Source organism: Balaenoptera physalus, assembly GCF_965194825.1.
Source record: "Balaenoptera physalus genome assembly, chromosome: 2".
NCBI classification, from domain to species: Eukaryota; Metazoa; Chordata; class Mammalia; order Artiodactyla; family Balaenopteridae; genus Balaenoptera; species Balaenoptera physalus.
The window spans coordinates 2,885,262-2,901,679 of record NC_138883.1 but is presented as its reverse complement, the minus strand read 5'-3'; the positions used below and the strand labels follow the sequence as shown (position 1 = coordinate 2,901,679).

At 46.8% G+C, this 16,418-nt stretch overlaps 1 protein-coding gene across 3 annotated transcripts in view; it reads left to right on the top strand.

Moving 5' to 3' along the window:
* The window catches only part of TRAF3 (TNF receptor associated factor 3), a 116,568-nt gene that overhangs the window by 29,867 nt on the left and 70,283 nt on the right, over positions 1-16,418 (top strand). The window contains exon 2 of one of the 3 annotated variants that reach the window (XM_082451081.1): positions 13,859-13,913. The exons of the other annotated variants lie outside the window; for them this stretch is intronic. The gene's annotated coding sequence lies outside the window, so the exon portion shown is untranslated. The remainder of the gene's footprint in view (positions 1-13,858; positions 13,914-16,418) is intronic. 3 annotated transcript variants of the gene reach the window in all.

Genomic DNA, 16,418 nt, shown 5'->3' with positions numbered 1-16,418 from the left:
TGTGTATGTTTTTCTAAGCCATCTTTGTGGCATACATATATTTTCTTTTTATAAAGATAGAATTATTCTATATAATACCATTTTATAATATGCCTTTTAAAATAATAACTTTATTGAGATGTAATTCAGGTATAACATTCACCATTTTAAAGTGTACAATTCTGTCATTTTTAGTATATTCAGTAATTTGCAATGATCACCACTTTCTAATTTTAGACCATTTTCATCATCCCCAAAAGAAACCTTGTGCCTGTTTGCTGTCACTTCTCATTCTCCCCCTCCCCCAACCCTAGGCAGTCATTAATCTATTTTCTGCCTCTACTGATTTGCCATTTCTGGAAATTTCATCCAAACGAGATCATACAGTATGTGTTCTTTGCGCCTGATTTCGTTCGTGGAGCATAATGTTTTCAAGGTTCATCCATGTTGCAGCACATAACAGTAGTTCATGTTTATAGGCAAATAATATTCCATTGTATGGATAGACCACATTTTGTTTATACATTCATCAGTTGATGGACATTGGGTTGTTTCCCCTTTTTGGATATTATAAATAACGCTGCTATGAACAATCCTGTAAAGTTTTTGTGAGAACCTAAGTTTTTGTATCTGTTGTAAACAAAGCTGGATCATGTGGTAACTCTATGTTTAACATTTTGAAAGACTGCAAGACGGTTTTTCAAAGCAGCGGGGACATTTTCCATTACCATCAGCAGTGTATGAAAGTTCTAGTTTCTCCACATCTTCACTAAACACTGTTATTGTTCATCTTTTTTATTTTAGACATCCTAGTGGGTGTGAAATGGTATCTCATTGTGGTTTTTGGTTTGCATTTCCCTAATGACTAATTATGTTAAGCATCCTTTTGTGTGCTTATTGACCATTTAGATATCTACCTTGGAAAAATGTTTATTCATATTCTTTGCCCATTTTTAAAGTTGGGTTGTCTTTTTGTTATTGAGTATAAGAGTTCTTTACATATTCTGAGTACAATTCTTTTATCAGATATATGACTTTTAACTATTTTTTCCATTCTGTGATGTGTCTTCTCACTTTCTTGATGGTGTCCTTTGATGCACAAAAGTTTTTAATTTTGATGACATCCAGTTTATCTATTTTTTCTTTGGTTGCTTGTGCCTTTGGTGTTATATCTAAGAAACCATTGCCTAATCCAAGATCAGGAAGATTTATTCCTGTTTTCTTCTAAGAGTTATATAGTTTTAGCTCTTACCTTTAGCCTAGGATCCATTTTGAGTTAGTTTTTGTGTATGGTGTGAGGTAGGGGTCTGGTTTCATTCTTTTGCATGTAGATATCCAGTTGTCTATTAGTTGAAAAGAGTATTCTTTCCCCCATCGAACAGTCTCAGTACCCTTGTCAAAAATTGATTGACCACAGGGGACTTCTCTGGCAGTCCAGTGGTTAAGACTCGGTGCTTGCACTTCAAGGGGGCACAGGTTCAATCCCTGGTCAGGGAACTAGGATCCCACATGCAACGCAGCACTGCCCCCTGAAAAAATAAAGATTAAAAATAAATAAATAAATAATTTTAAAAAGGATTTAAAAAATGAATTGACCACAAATGTAAGGGCTTATTTCTGGACTCTAAATTCTATGCTGTTGATCTATATGTCGGTTAAAATTGGGGATCATGAAGCCTCCAAATTTGTTCTTTTTCAAGATTGTTTTGTCTGTCCTGAGTCCCTTGCATTCCCATATGCATTTTAGGATCAATGTCTGCAACATATAACTTTCTTTGTTTCACTTATTATATCATGAACATTTTCCTTTTTCTTAGTCTATAATTGTACTATAACACAGTAGCCCTGAGTCATGTGTGGCTAGTGAGCACATGAAATGTGGCCAGTCCAGATTGAGGTGTGCTGTGAGTGTAAACTGACAACAGATTTCCAAGAGTTAGTGTGGGAAAAAAGAACACAAAATATCTCATTAATAATTTTTTGTATTGATTACATATTGAAGTTATAAAATTTTATATTGGGTTAAATAATATACATTATTTCTTTTTACCTTTTTAATGTGGCTACTAGTAGATTTAAAATTATGTGATTCTCATATTTATGTTAGAAGTACTTTTTAATAGAATGGCATCCAATTTGGTTGATTATGTGGTGGTTGTATGATTGTGTCAGAGCTTCTTGATTCAGTTCTCTGTTGTTGGACTCTTGGGTTGTTTCCAGTTTTCTCCATTTACAGCGTTTGTGAAGGGTAACCTCGTAGCCGGGTCTTCCTGCCCCCCTGTGACGCTGCCAGGACAGAGTTCATACGGAGGACTTGAGAAGTGTGTTTGCTGTACTTCTAAGTCAAGGGTATGCAAACTCTTGTGTTATAGTGTTGAGTGAGTGAGTGAATGTTTCATATTAACGAAAAAATCTTTCACAGTAAGGCTGCAAACAGATTCAACAGATATTGATTGAGCCCCCTGCTTTAAGTTGGGTTCTGATCCAAGAGTTGGGAAAACAGTGGTGAATGAGTCCAGATTCTAGCCCTCTCGAAGTTTATATTCTAATGGGGGAGAGGGATAGTCAACAAACCGATACCTGTATCAGTGGATGCTAAAGAGTGATGTGAGGAGGCCAGAGAAGCAGGCTTATGGGCTAGCGTGTAGTAGCAGGCTCAGGGAAGGCCTTTCTGAGCAGGCAGCATTTACGTAGGGACTGAAACAGAAGGAAGGAAGGGAGCCATGTGAAGATCTGGGAGAAGAAGGTTTTTAGGTAGAGGGGTCAGGAAGTTCAAACACCTTGAAGTGGGAATATGTGTGTTTTAGAAACAGCAAGGAGGCCAGTGTGGCTGGAGCTTGGTGAGAAGTGTGGTTGGATTTGGGATATGTTTTGAAGATGGAGCTGACAGTCTTTGCTGGTGACTGGGTGTGGGGCACGTGAGGAAGGGGAGGCTTTTATGACCTAAGCAATTGTATGGTGCCGTTTATGGAGCCGGGGATTGCTAGAGGTGGGTCAGAGGGGAGGGGGCACCAAGAGTTCAGAAGTGCCTTTCGGGTAGTCATGTGGAGATGTTGAGTTGGTAATGAGATGTACCCGCCTGGAAATCACAGGGGAGGTGGGGCTGGAGAGACATTTTTGGAGTCAGGAAAAGCTACTTGGACATCAAGCAGGTCGAGTGAGAGTTGACCGTTGGATTGGGGAATGTGGAGGTCTTTGAGGACTTCGGCAAGAGTGGTGTTGGGAGGCTGCTGTAGCGTGGCGGGTACAAGTTAAGGGAGGATGGGATGTGTGTATTGACAACTCCTAGAAAGAGTTTGCTCTAGGTGAACAGAAAGATAGGGGTGGGGAGCTGGGATAGACTGCCTCTTCCTCGGGCGCTGGTGGGAGTGGTCCTGGAGAGAGGCTGAGGTGGCAGGGGCTGGGGTCCAGGGCCAGGGTGGAGGGGGAGGCCTTGCCCACAGGATCAGGAGAGAAGGCAGAGGAGGCTGGCAGGCCTTTCGCTTGGCCGTGGGAGGATGAGAAAAGCTCAGATTGCCTCTGTTTCCAAAAGCTAAGAGTGACAAGGAGGGAAGGGGTGTTGTAGGATTTGTTGTGGGGTTAAATGTAAAATTTGTATGAATTTTTAATGTGAAACCTAAGACTTCACGTAAGTTGAGTTGCCTCAGAATGCTTACCCTCGGGGTTCTCTCTTCTGTGCCTTTGGGTGTATTTTGGTGGAAAAGTTTGAGAAGCCACTTCATTATTGTATTCTATTGTTACGTTGTTAAATCTCACCCAAGTGAGTATTTAACCTTAAAGAGTTTGGGATTCAGTTACACATTTTGTTATCCTTAATAGAGCTTTTGCAGCTGCTCCAAATATCCCTCCGTTGGTGCATCTTAATAGTTGCTTGGCAAGCACTGCATTCTGCATGGGGAAGGCCACGCGGGAAGCCACGGGGTGTCTGTAGGTGGAATGCGGCCCTCGATTCCACCCCTTTCCCAGGTAAGGATGTGGAGGAAGGCAGGGCCCCTGAAGTGCCACACCTTCCAAGGACATTTTAGTGAACTTTTTCCTGTTTTCACAAAGTGATTAACAGCTATGCTGTGCATCTTTTCATTCTGGCAGCGTGGTTTGCGGGAGTGTAGTGCTGTTAGCCAGCCTTTTACGGGACTTAATCAGCACTGATGAAAAGTTATTCATCTTCTTTCCTAGTTATCGCATTGCCTGCCTTCTTCTCTTTCTATACAGTTTTAGTATAATTAAGTCCCCCTTCCCCATTTAGGTTCTTCAGTCTCCTTAGTAGAAAGTGCTGTGAACAGTCAGATTCACTTCATGGGGTGGGAGCGTGTGGAACATCCGGGTTCTGGTCCCTCTTTTTGTTGACAGATGAGATGGCTGAGGCTTAGAGGGGGCTTGATTTGTAACTGGAGGTTTATTTGCATGACTAGGTCCCATGTCCCTTGCTTCCCAGTTCTCCCACGACCTCCTGGACAGTCGCGTGGAGCTGCTCCTTCCCTCGCCCTGTCTTGCATTCCAGAGCAGCGCTCGCATTCCTGAGGCTGGCTTCCTGCGGGCACTCGGAGGAGAGGCCTTCCCTGACCGCCCTCCGCGTGGCTCCGCTGGAGGGTCTGCACGGGCACCTTCTGGCCTTCAGCTTCTGACCGCGGCAGTGTTTGCCACGTGTGACGGGGAGCATTCTCTCGGTACTCACCGAGTTCCATGAAGGCAGGGACTGCAGCCTTGTTTTCAACCTGCTATATCCAGCCTCTGCTGAGGGGTCTGGCACACTCGTGCCCAGAAAGTTTGCAAAACAAACAAATGTGTATGTAAATCTAGACTTTTAATCCGGATTGCTGTTGTCTCCTGGCCATTCGAGAGGGCTCATGTGTCCCTGTTTCCGCCAGGGCTTGTCCTGTTGTCATTTAACAATCCTTTGCTACTCTTGGGGGCTGGGGTGTTTTGGAGTTTGGAATTTTGGAGATTTTAGAATGGAATGCATGCATGGACCACACATCGTGGAACATCCTAGGCAGCACCGTGTAATCAGACACTAAGATCTTCGCAGCAGGTGTGTGACCATTCGCGGCCAGTGGGACAGAGGCTGTGGGAGCCCCACACCACGCCAGGGCGTGTTATGAGCATGTTTTCCGAGCTTTTGGGATTTCGGAATCACAGATAAGGGACCGTGGACCTGTTTGGGTGCACGTCTGCTTTTCAGGCATTTGTGCCGAGTGGGCTGGAAAAGAGGAAAACACAGTGCCTCTGCTCCCTTGGGGTGCTGTGAGGAGCACACATGGGGCGGGCACTGCTGCCTGTCACCAGCTTTGCTGTCATCCCCCGCCCTTGCTTTCGAGAAGCGTGCCCCCCAGGCGCTGGCTGCGGGTCGCCGTGCCGCGGTGCGGGGCGTGTAGGCAGTGGCTGTCCTGCGTCATCCTGGGTTCCTTACCTCGAGCCTGGCCGCCTGGCCACGGGTTCAGGGCGGAAGAGGGGGGCTCGGACGAGGTGCTGCACGGCACGTGGTCTTCCGTTCCAGACCCTGTGTACCTCTGTCCCCTCCACGGTTGCGAATCAAGCCTCACGGCTGGGAGGAGAACTTTGAGGCCCTCAGCTCTGGGGTGACCTGTCTGCACTCTCACACTCTGCCCTCTTGAGCCAAAAGTTTTCAACATTGGGTGGATTTAATATATGTTTTCTGACTTTTAAAATGTGAGTATAGTTTTATTTTAATGTTTTTAGGATGCGTTTTTGACGTAAATAGAAATCTTTAATTTAAAAAGCTTTACCTGCTTTCTGAGATGGTGCTTGCATTTTGAAAAAATGTTTAATTGCCAGACTGCAGGAAAGCTTGCCTTTTTAAAGTAGAAAACAAAGAGCCAATACTGAAATAAGTCAAAAAATGTGTATTTCAGGCATTTGAAAAGGATATAGGGTGAAGTACTTTGTACCTGAAGCAGGTGTCACTTTGTATCTGAAGTTTTTATGTGATCTTTGATAAATTATGTAGATTGTATTAACTCTTATCTGAGCATGTACATTAAAGATTATTCTTTCAAAAGATTTAGAATTAGTTTTGTCCAAGGTACTGGACTTAAGATTTAATGAGCCATGCCACTGAATCAGAAACACACTTTCAGTCTTTCAGATTTTATGAGATATTATAGTTTTCAAAAAGATTTGTGAGAATGGTCTTTTGCGATATATTTTAAGATAGTTAAGAACAGCGTTTGTATTGTAAAAACTTCCTTCAAGACACATCTGGGGTTTTATGAGTGATTAATGGTGGCATCACCCAGAGTTTTGTGGTTAATATTTGCAAATAATTTATTTAACAGGGTTTAAAAGAGACTCCTTGTGTTTTATAGTTACCCTTTTGGGGGGACCAATGTATAACATAAAAAGTATCCAGTGGTATTATCTTTGCTACAGATGTATTATGTTTATAGAATTGGAAATATTTGATTTCTTAGAGTGTGTATATCAATAGATTATGTAGTTTAAAATGTTTGCATCTGTATTTCATGTATAAACACATCAGTTTCCCAGTGTAGCCTTTAGAGTATCATAGGAGAACTAAGGGTTTTTTAAAAGGTCATAATAGAAAAGTTGTGTGTGTTTTAATTACTTAAGTGTTTTTTCCTCCTGGGGTTGTTAAAAAAAACAACACAAAACAAAAAAAAACACTGAATGTAACATATGAGAAAATGTTAAATGGATGCAACACTGCATGTAAGATTTTCCACAGAAGTTTTTATTCACAGTGAGGCATAATGGGAAGGCTCCATTAATTAACACATTAGATGATATCATAATTCTGGAAAAACCATTTCACCGTAGGGGTGTTTGCAAAAACCGAAGCCATCTCTGCCAGGTTTTGACATCGCTTAGCTATTTAGGTAGCAAGAGACGCAGTGTCAAAACCAGTTTAAAATTACCTATATTGTCAACATGCAGATTTTCTATATTCAGTATTTAAACTACGGATTTACCAATCTGAGTAGTTTGAAATACAGTAGCATAAAAAGAATTAGATCTACCAAACCGAAAATGTGTGCATATCTAAAGAAGTTTCTTTTCTTGATTTTGGTTAAGCTAACAGAAGTATCTTCACATCTGTAATTTCTGGTAACTTAATGAGAACACACTGAACTTTTGGGTCACAATAAATTTTCCCATTATGTAAAATATTTTACACACTGGTTGACTCATTGTGAATTGTGAGTAGACATGATTCTCTTCCTGCGGAAAATAGAAACACACATTATTGTAATGACGATTTTAGCCAATTACAGAATTGTGCTCAGGTGGCTATGTTGCCTTCTGTTGGTTGGGTTGTTGAAAACTTTGAGATGGACACACAGCAACGGGAGTGAGTTGGGAGCTCTTTTGCTGGGTGTAGAGGATGTAGTCTTTTTATAAATCTGTTATTTTATACATAGGCTTGTTTTTGTTTTTATGAGTTTTATGTTCAGTCACTGCGTGTGTTTTCTTTGACTGTATTGACTTCAAGTCTTGTAAATATTTCTGGGTCTTAAAAACCCAAGTGCTCATGTTTATTCCACAGTAGAAAGAACTAACGAGCACTTTTTGGCAGTGGTGGTGGGGTTGGCAGTTTCCCTAGTGATCATCCTCTCTCGTGTTTCAAAGTGCTACATTTGTATGTAGGTGTAATTTATATTTTACATTAAATCTAAAATGAATTTTTTTGTTACAGAATGGGTGAACTGTGAGATTTGGGGGAGAGAAAGAGTTACCAAAAATGGTTATGAGTTGTTTTGAACAATGAGAAGCTTATTTACAATTATTTGGAAGGGGCACCCCCAAAATAATGCATTTTGGGAGGGCAAAATGAAGACTTGTTATAACGTGTTCCCTTTTTTGTTTATTTCTTTAATTGAGATGGTGAGCTGCATCTCATTAAGAGATGTTAATTAACTATCAGATGTTTGGCCTTTTGCTTGACTGTGTCTTCTTTTTAAAAGACACCTTAATTGAGATAGTCACATACCATGGAGTTCACCTCTTCTAAGCGTCCAGTTCGGTGGTGTTTAGTACATTCACAGAGTATTGTGCAACCATTGCCTATTTTGGACATTACATATGAACTGGATCATGCAGTCTGTGGTCTTCTGTGTCTGGCTTCTTTCACTTAGCATCATGCTTTCAAGATTCATCCGTGTTGTAGCATGTGTCAGCGGGCTGTTCCCTTTTGTGGCTGAATAATATTCCTTTGTGTGGATGCACCACATTTTATGTATTCGTTAAGTCCATTGATAGACATTTGTGTTGTTTCCCCTTTTGGGCTCTTATGAATAATGCAGCTCGGAACATTCATGTACAGGTGTTTATGGGACAGATGTTTTCATTTCTCTTGGGTGTAGACCTAGAGGGGTTTGCATCAGCTTTGACTTACTGTTCAGGTTCCCGTTTAAATTTGTAAAGAGGCTTTACTTCTTGTAACTGGGGCCTTTATTGGTGACCTGGTAGCTCCTGTTTCATGTTTGAAGCCCCTGGGCCCTGTTGGCTGGAGAAGCAGCCAGAATTTACAGTATCCTTCTTTCCTAAGATCAGATCCCATCTGACAGTCATCACAGGGTCTTATCAAATAAGTGTCCCATTAGATTTTTTTGCAGCTAATTAAGCCTGTTCTGCATCCAAGCCAGCTAACTCTTGTCTGTATTTTATATTGATATTTTTCTTGTATTCTTCTCCCTGCTTCTTCTTGGGGACACCCTTTGTTCTTCGGCCCCAGCAGCACAAGGAGTGACTGAGTGATTTGTCTGTCTGTGTATTTTCCCTTCAGGCAGTATACACTCACTCCTTTGGCTTTTTTTACGGTAATTTTGGTAACTGGGTTGTCTATTTTTGAAGTAGTAAACACCTTAAGATAGTAGTGATACTCTTGAGCATTTTGTTAAGTATCCAAATGAGACCTACAGGGATGTTTCCATAATTTGTATCAAATTCATGTAAATGTACGTTAGCAATGTTAGCGAATTGCCTGAGTTAGTTATGAATTCCATTACTGCTCTTTAATAAAGGAGCAGGTTGTGCCGTGGTCATTCCAGTTAATGGGGAGAGCCCTTCAGGTCTCTTATCATGTATTTAAACTGAGTTAAACTTGGAAAAATAATTATTGAGTGCTTTGTGGATACCGGCTTTATTTTGTGACAGTTGTGCCTTACATTTTGAGAAGCTTATGCTTTCAGGAACCTTACGCATGCATTAAAGCAGTTAATCAGTTCAACTCTGTAAGGTTTGTAGGATAAGTGTTACTCCTTTCCTACAGACAAGAGATTCCAGATTCGGAAGGAGAGAGCGATCTGTTGGGAGCCGGTGTCAGAGGGAGCAGGGTGTGCGAGAGCGGGCCCTGCCCTCACCAGGAGGGCTGTGCGAAGTCCAGAGCCCACAGCCAGGCGGCCCTGCTTGAGCGCCCGCCCGGCGGTGCACCTGAAAAATTCCTTCTCGTGTTTGAGTCCGGCCGCCTCAGCGTGCAGTGGAGACGGTAGGAAGCCGCTGCCGGGTGGGCAGGCCGGCGGGGCCTGGCTCTGTGCACTGCTGGGCCTGGCTCGCTGCCCTTGGCTTTCAGATGGCGGACCTGGGAGGCGGGTGCTGTGTGGCCCCGTAGCGGCCCCCCCAGCCCGCCGCCGCTGGCCCTCGAGACCCCACCCCCACGCAGCTCTCAGTGCTGGGCCTGGGGTCTCTGCCCTGGCCGCTGTCACCCCTCCCACACCTCGAGGATTGCTTGTCTAGGAAGCGCAGAGTCTTGAGGTAAGACCCCTGCCGGCTCCTCCAGACCCTCCTGGGAGAGCCCGCTCGGGCCAGAGCCCCGGGTTCTGGCGACCCAGGCTCAGGTTTCCGAGGTGCTGAGGAATTGTTTGACAGTGGTGCGGCCGCACAGAGCCGCCTTGATCCCCGATTTGAAAGGCCGCATATGGGGGAGCATCTGGGGGGAGTGCCTGGCCGGCGCCTAAGCGTGCCGGGAGGCATTTCATGGAAGTTCCTCTGCGTCCTAAACCACTCTAGTGGGTCTCTATAAAGCGACGAGAAACGTCCTCACGCTGTCTCTTTCTACCTTCCCTTCTGATCATCCACCTCGTGCTGTGAGATGATCCGGCCAGTCAGGAATTCACTCGTGAGGTGCCTCTGGTTTGGTCTGAGATATTCATTTATTCACATGGTGCCTTTCTGGGGAGAGATCGGGGTGGGAAGGCTGCAGCATTTCCATAAATGTGCTCCCTCCTGCTCCCCTGAGTGAAGCCCCAGGGAGGCACCCTCTTCTCCAGGGGGTGCAGCTGGGCCTGGGCCGGTGCCTGTGGTGAGGCTGTAGCCTGTGGAAGCCGGGACGGCGTGACTCCTGGGCCTCCCACCTGGCCTGTAGCTGAGATCCTCTGCGCCTCAGGGGGAGGTGACGCGGGAGCTCCTCACGGCGTGGAGCAGGGGGCTGCCCCGTGGGGCCCCTCCGCGAACGCCGGCCACACCGGTGACGTGCTGGGCCCTGCAGATATGCAGTGTCACTTCCTTATAGTGTGGTCACCACTGGGGCCGATGGAGCCCAGCGGAAGGGTCCTGGCTGCTGGGGGTGGGAAGGGCGCTGGTGAGGACTTCCTGGGGGAGAAGATTCCGGAGCCTGAGGAGTGAGGGGAGTCGGGGGCAGAGGGAAGGCAGAGCAGGGCTCTCCCCCGAGAGAAGGGCGGGCTGCTTGCGGGGAAGCCACGGGCCGGTCCTGCCGCTCGAGGGGGGAGTGGCCAGTAATAGGGTCCTTGATTTGCTGGTTCCCTTACCTGGTCCGTTACCTGGTCAGCGGCGGGCTCGGCAGCTTCCACGGTAACCCCGCCGGGAGGTGGTGGCTGGAGCCGCGGGGGGACAGCTGCTGTGTACCGGGGGGCCTGGTGCAGGGCCGCCCTGTTCCGTTCAGAACCGGCCACCTCCGCTTGGTGGCCGTGCGCCCAGGACGAGTGTGTGCTTCAGGGACCGGGTGCTCGGATGTCTGTCCGGGCGGCCGTGAGGGTCTGACGGGCTTCAGGACGGAGCCGGCACGTGCTTTTGCTGGGGACTCACTGGCACGTGCCGAGGAACGCTGCACCATTTTGAGGGTGTTCTCCTGTCGTCTCCCCGTTTTCTCAGCGGGGGGCCCATCCTTTAGCTCCTGTTAGATGTTCTTCCTCATAGAACCTTGCCCTGGAACCCCACACCAGCTCCAGTTCTGTCTCCCCGGCTGCGCTGCCCTCCCCCGCATCCCAGTCCTCCAGCCTGGAATGACTTGTCCTCCATGTGTCACCCCACTGGAGAGCCCCTCGCCATCAGGACAGCGAGCTCGGCCTTACTCATGTCCTTTCACAGATAGCATGTGGTTAATGCTCACTAAGTAAACTGAATGAAGCAACGAAGATGAAAGGTCACTTAGTAAGCATGCCACTATCTTAAGTGTCTTTTTCTGAGTTTGGTTGTACGGGCAATGGTTTAATATTTCAAGTGCGCTGTCTGTGAAGGTAGCTGAGTGTTCAAGGTGATTGCTGCCACTGAGGCACTAGAAGTGCTTGCTGCGCTTGCATCTTCTGGAGTGAAAGTCCTGGCTGGTTCCCAGGAGCTCCTCCGTCGGGCTCTGAAGCTGGTGGTAGGCAGCAGGTGTGCAGGACTCTCACCGGGACTACCTGAGCATTAAAGATGGTGTGTCGTCACGCACGTTTCATTGATTTCTGCATTTTCACCCAGCACAGTTCACTGTCAAAGCCATCCTCCAGTGAACACCACAAACTAGTCAGCCTTTTGGAAACAGGTTGGAAATCTAGAAATGCTCCCCCCAAGGTTTTTGCAACGTTTTTAAAAAAGATCTTTACAAAATCTTTGTGATGCAAAAGGCAGCTTCCTGTGCTGGAGAGTCTCTCTCCAGCGCTCTTGCTTCTGAGGTTGGTAGCTTGCAGAAAGACTGCAATGCAGCGGTTGCCAAAGTCTCTGTTAATATGGCAACAACCGGCGGGGAGGTCTTTTGCTCCCCTTCACAGCTGCTACCTGTGGCCTGCAGTCTGAAGGAGGGGTAATGAAGGTGACGCTCCCCTGGACTTAGCCGTTTAGTGAGGAGGACAGAGGCAGTTTTGTGGACACTGTGCCAGCACAGGCATGTCCTGCAGCGGCTCTGATAAGTTCCCGATGCAGTGGGCTGCCTGGGGATGTGAGGCTGAAGATGCCTTTGCAGGTTGTGCACGGTAATTTTGTTTTCTCCTCTGTGTTCATGGTGGATTATGAGAAGGTAAGGGACTTTAAAAACCATGCATGATGTGTATTTTAAATGTTTATCAATGTCCCTGATGAAGGTAAAGAATTATGACTGAGTAGATCTCTTCTGAACCTGAGAAATAAAACTTTGATTTTGTATTAAAGACAGTCTGGACATTTGAACAACTACCTTATTTGTGTTGACAAATGCCCTCTAAATAAATTAAAGATGTTCTTTAAAGAGATCTGCTTTTTCTTTGACTTGCTAAACATGGTCGAATTCCAGAGATGTAGCTATGGATGTAGTATGTTGGTTTCTTTAACTTAAGCAACGACAGTTTCATGAATCTGGCATGGAACATTTTGTTTTATAAAATCTCAACCATGTGGTGGAGGCTGATGCAGTCTGCTCTCCTTGGTTCTCATCTGCCTTCAGATGAGCCTTTTCAGCGTGTGCAGCCCTGTCCTCATCCTGGGGTGAGTTGGATGCTACCTCCAGCTGTTCTGCTTTGTTTGTCTAAGAGGCAGGCTGAGAGTCAGAACTCAGATTTATTTTGCTATGAATTGGTGGCCCCAAACAGTATTAAATGCATTACGGGTGGTAATGCATGTTACATGTGTGCGTTACATGTGCAACGCCTAGAAATATAATGTCATGGTTACCATGGCGACTGCATGCATTCTGAAAAGCTTATGAATGGGTTCTGAACCTTCTGGCATTTTAAGTGAGATGTTCCAGCTGAGAGCCTACATTCATGATCAGTGTAAATAAATTCAGCTTCCCTTGAGCAGCACATCCTTTCTCTTCGTTTACCAGAGTTGTCCTTTTGGCCCAGTTCTTCCTCTGGTGACATCTGCCTTGGTCTCTTGGTTCCTGGCAACAGACTGTGGCTGAGAGATGGTTTTCTGCTTGAGGTTGGGGACTAGCCTGTGTGCATGCAGTATCCCAGCCCTCCGTGTGCGGGCAGCGTAGAACGGACTGGCACGTCCATGCCTCCTGGGGGCTGGCAGTCCTTGACATACCCAAAGCATGGCTGCAGCCCTGTGTGCTGGTGAGGTTCTGGCAGAGCTCTCTCCATCTGCAGGGCTTCTTTCCAGCAACACACCCCAGGGCGCCAGAAGAGCCTGACTTCCAGAGAGGGGGCCCTGCCTATTTCTGCTTCCAGGATATCAGGATGGTTGGCTTTGGAGGGGGAGGCCCAAGTTAGAAAGACCCACACTCAAAGTGCCAAACTTGTGAAAATAATAGACGAAGGCCTATTCTCTTCATTACCAAAGGATCGTTTGCTGGTTGTTAGAAATATGTGTAGCATAGTTTGTTTGAAAACCAGTTGCCCTGTGCATTTAAACTGTATTGATATCTTGATTGCGTGGGACTGAAGTATCTGTTTGCTAATATTTTGTAAAAGGCGCCCAGACAGCCTGCTGCCTGGGGGGCTGAGGTCTGAGGCAGCCCTGGGGACGAGGATGGCTGCTGAGGCCCTCGTTCCTGAGCTTAGCCCCACCGGTTCGGGAGGACAGTTCACCCTTGCAGAGAGCTCATTTTTGTTGTTAACAAACATTCAGATCATATCGTTTGAACTTTCAACTTGAAGGAGAGTTGACCTCTCAGGCTCACGTCAGTGGGTGTGTTGCAGTGACTCACCTGTTGGGAATGAGGAAGTTAGGAATCTTCATCTAATTCACTCCCTTTATTTTACAGATGAGGAAACTGAGGCCCAGAGAAGTTATGCCACTTGGTTAAGGTCCCAAAGCAGGTGAGAACCAGATCTGGGATCAGAAACCTGGCTCTCTATCCTCCTCAGGATCGCTTTCCTGACAGAAGAGGTTTGCTCTCAGTTCACTGTTTTTTGCTTTCCTCTGACGGAAAAGAGGCCTATCATGATAACTGGAATAGCACTCTCTAATTTGTAATTTTAAAAACTCCTACCTTCCCTTCCTTCTTTCCTCCATCAGCCATTGAGCAGCTCCTGCTCACTGTGCTGCAGACTTCAGGGATGGGGGTGGGGGAGGGCGCACCCTGTACCCCCAGGCCGCGTGCTGTGCTGAGTGATGGGCAGCGGGTGCACCGGAGCACACAGCCTGGGTGTCGAGATGAATTCTTCCTCCACAGCTGCACTTCCGCCTGCCTACGGTATTTTCCAGCGAAGCTAAGTGCCCAGCGGTCTCCAGGGTTGAACTTGAATCATCACCTATCGAATCAAGGTCATGATACTGTATTTACTAAGGCAGAACAACATAGCAATATTAGGTGCAGCTTACGAGTCACAGCTTATTGCAAGTAATAAGAGGTTCAGCTCACAGGGCTTGAAATACAGCTTGATGTGCAAGATGCCGGTTCACCCAGATTTTTAATTTGCCAGTCTTCAAGAAGATTGGGCTTGTATTACAGCCTGTATTTTCCTAAATGGCCTCAGTGGCACCTCCCATCCTGTGGACTGTCTCACAGTGGGACTTTGGCCGGGAGGTGGGTCTCTCTCTGTTCCTTCTCTATGAACCTGGGCCAGGTGTGTGACCTGCCTCACCCAGTAGTAGGGCAGAAGTGATGCTGTGTGACTTCCAAGCTAGGTCTTAAAAAAAAGGTTCAGTTTTTGCCTGGCTTCTCTTCTGGGGACACTTGCTGTGGGGAAAGCCATGCTGTGAAGCCCAGCTAGCCCGGGCAGGAAGGGCACATGGCAAGGCCCCAATCAGCAGCCCCCCGGGACGGGCGAGTGAATGGCTGGGCAGGCGACTCTGGGTTCCGCTTTTCTCGCTTCCCAGCTGAGGCGTGCTGTCGGCACTGTACCCGGTCCAGCAGAGCCCCAGCCCGCAGAGCCTGTGAACGTGACGAGTGGTGGTTAGGCCGCTCCGTGTTGGGGTGACTTGTTACGAAGCCTACTTACTGCAGTCTGTAGTGTTTCCATTCACCAGTATTAGACGTGGCATTTTATTACATGCTAGGTGTAGAAAGCTTAAGAAATTACTGTTTTTTAAAAAATGATTAACCTTAGAAAAAAATTTTAATAACAGCTTTTTGGAGATAATTTGCATAACATAAACTCTACCCTGTTATAGTGTACAGTTCAGTAGTTTTTAGTATATTCCCAGTTGTTCATCCAGAACAGTTTTTATCACCTCAAAATGATAATCAGACTCTTAATCTAATTTATTCAACAGACAAGTACAAATGAAAGATTAGGATTCCTGTGCATTATGTTAAACTGTGGTGCTGGGTGTCTAGGACCTAGTAGGCGCTCAGGCCATGTTTGCTGATACATGAACTCAAATTGAAGCGTGAAGGTGATAACCTGACGGGTTGAATTGGGTTTGGCTGCAGTGCTTGGAGCATCTGTTATGTGCACGGGAGTTCACCCTGGGTGTTTGGTCAGAGGTGAGCCTTGAACGGGGTTTTCATGGAGGGGAAGTAAGGAAAGTATGTGAGGGGCAGAGACTGTGCTACAGTGGGAAATACATCTCTGGCTGGGTCCCTGTCGGAGGAGAATGGAGCACGGGGTGTCTGCTGGGCGGGGGCAGGTTCAGACGCGTGCTGTGCCTGCGCGTTCCTCCCCCACCGCGCGTACCGCACACATACTCGCGCTCCTGCCTGCCCTCCCGTGGGTGTGCGCTGTTCCCTTTCATGCGTGCACACGCGGAAGCTGACCTCCTGGGCGGAAGGAAGCCGAGGCATGGCCCAAAGAGGAAAGGGCTGCTGACAGCCTAGACCAGGGGTCAGCACAGTTTTTCTGTAGTGGGCCAGATAGTAAATGTTTTAGTCTTTGTGGGCCAGTCCTGGGTCTCTGCTGTTGTAGGACATACGTAAACCACTGAGCATGGCTGTGTTCCAGTAAAACTAGTTACAAGACGGTGGACCCAAGTTTGCCTGCCTCTGGCCTACACGAATCCATCCGAGCCACCTGCCTGGTCAGTGGTCCCGACGCAGACGTGGCTTGTGCTGCCCATCTCCTGCTCAGGCTTCGAGGCCATCGGACAACTAGTTCTCGGCCCCTGGCTGCTGCCCCGGCATGGAGAGCTTCAGCAGGGCAGCCCGCCCCTCCCTCAGCGTTGGATCGCTGGCTCGGTACACAGCAGGAACTCAGCAGTGTCCGAAGCCCCTGAAAAGTGATAGGGCTGTCGCAGGTTTTGGGGGGGGAGGTGGTGAGCCAAGAGGACAGAAGGAATAAGGCCAGTGGATAGGTCCAGTAGTTTCTGGACCCCATTGCTTAGAGGCATGTTGTAGAATGTGGGGAAATCTGGAACGGTTTGGCCCTGCATGAAGAGCCCAG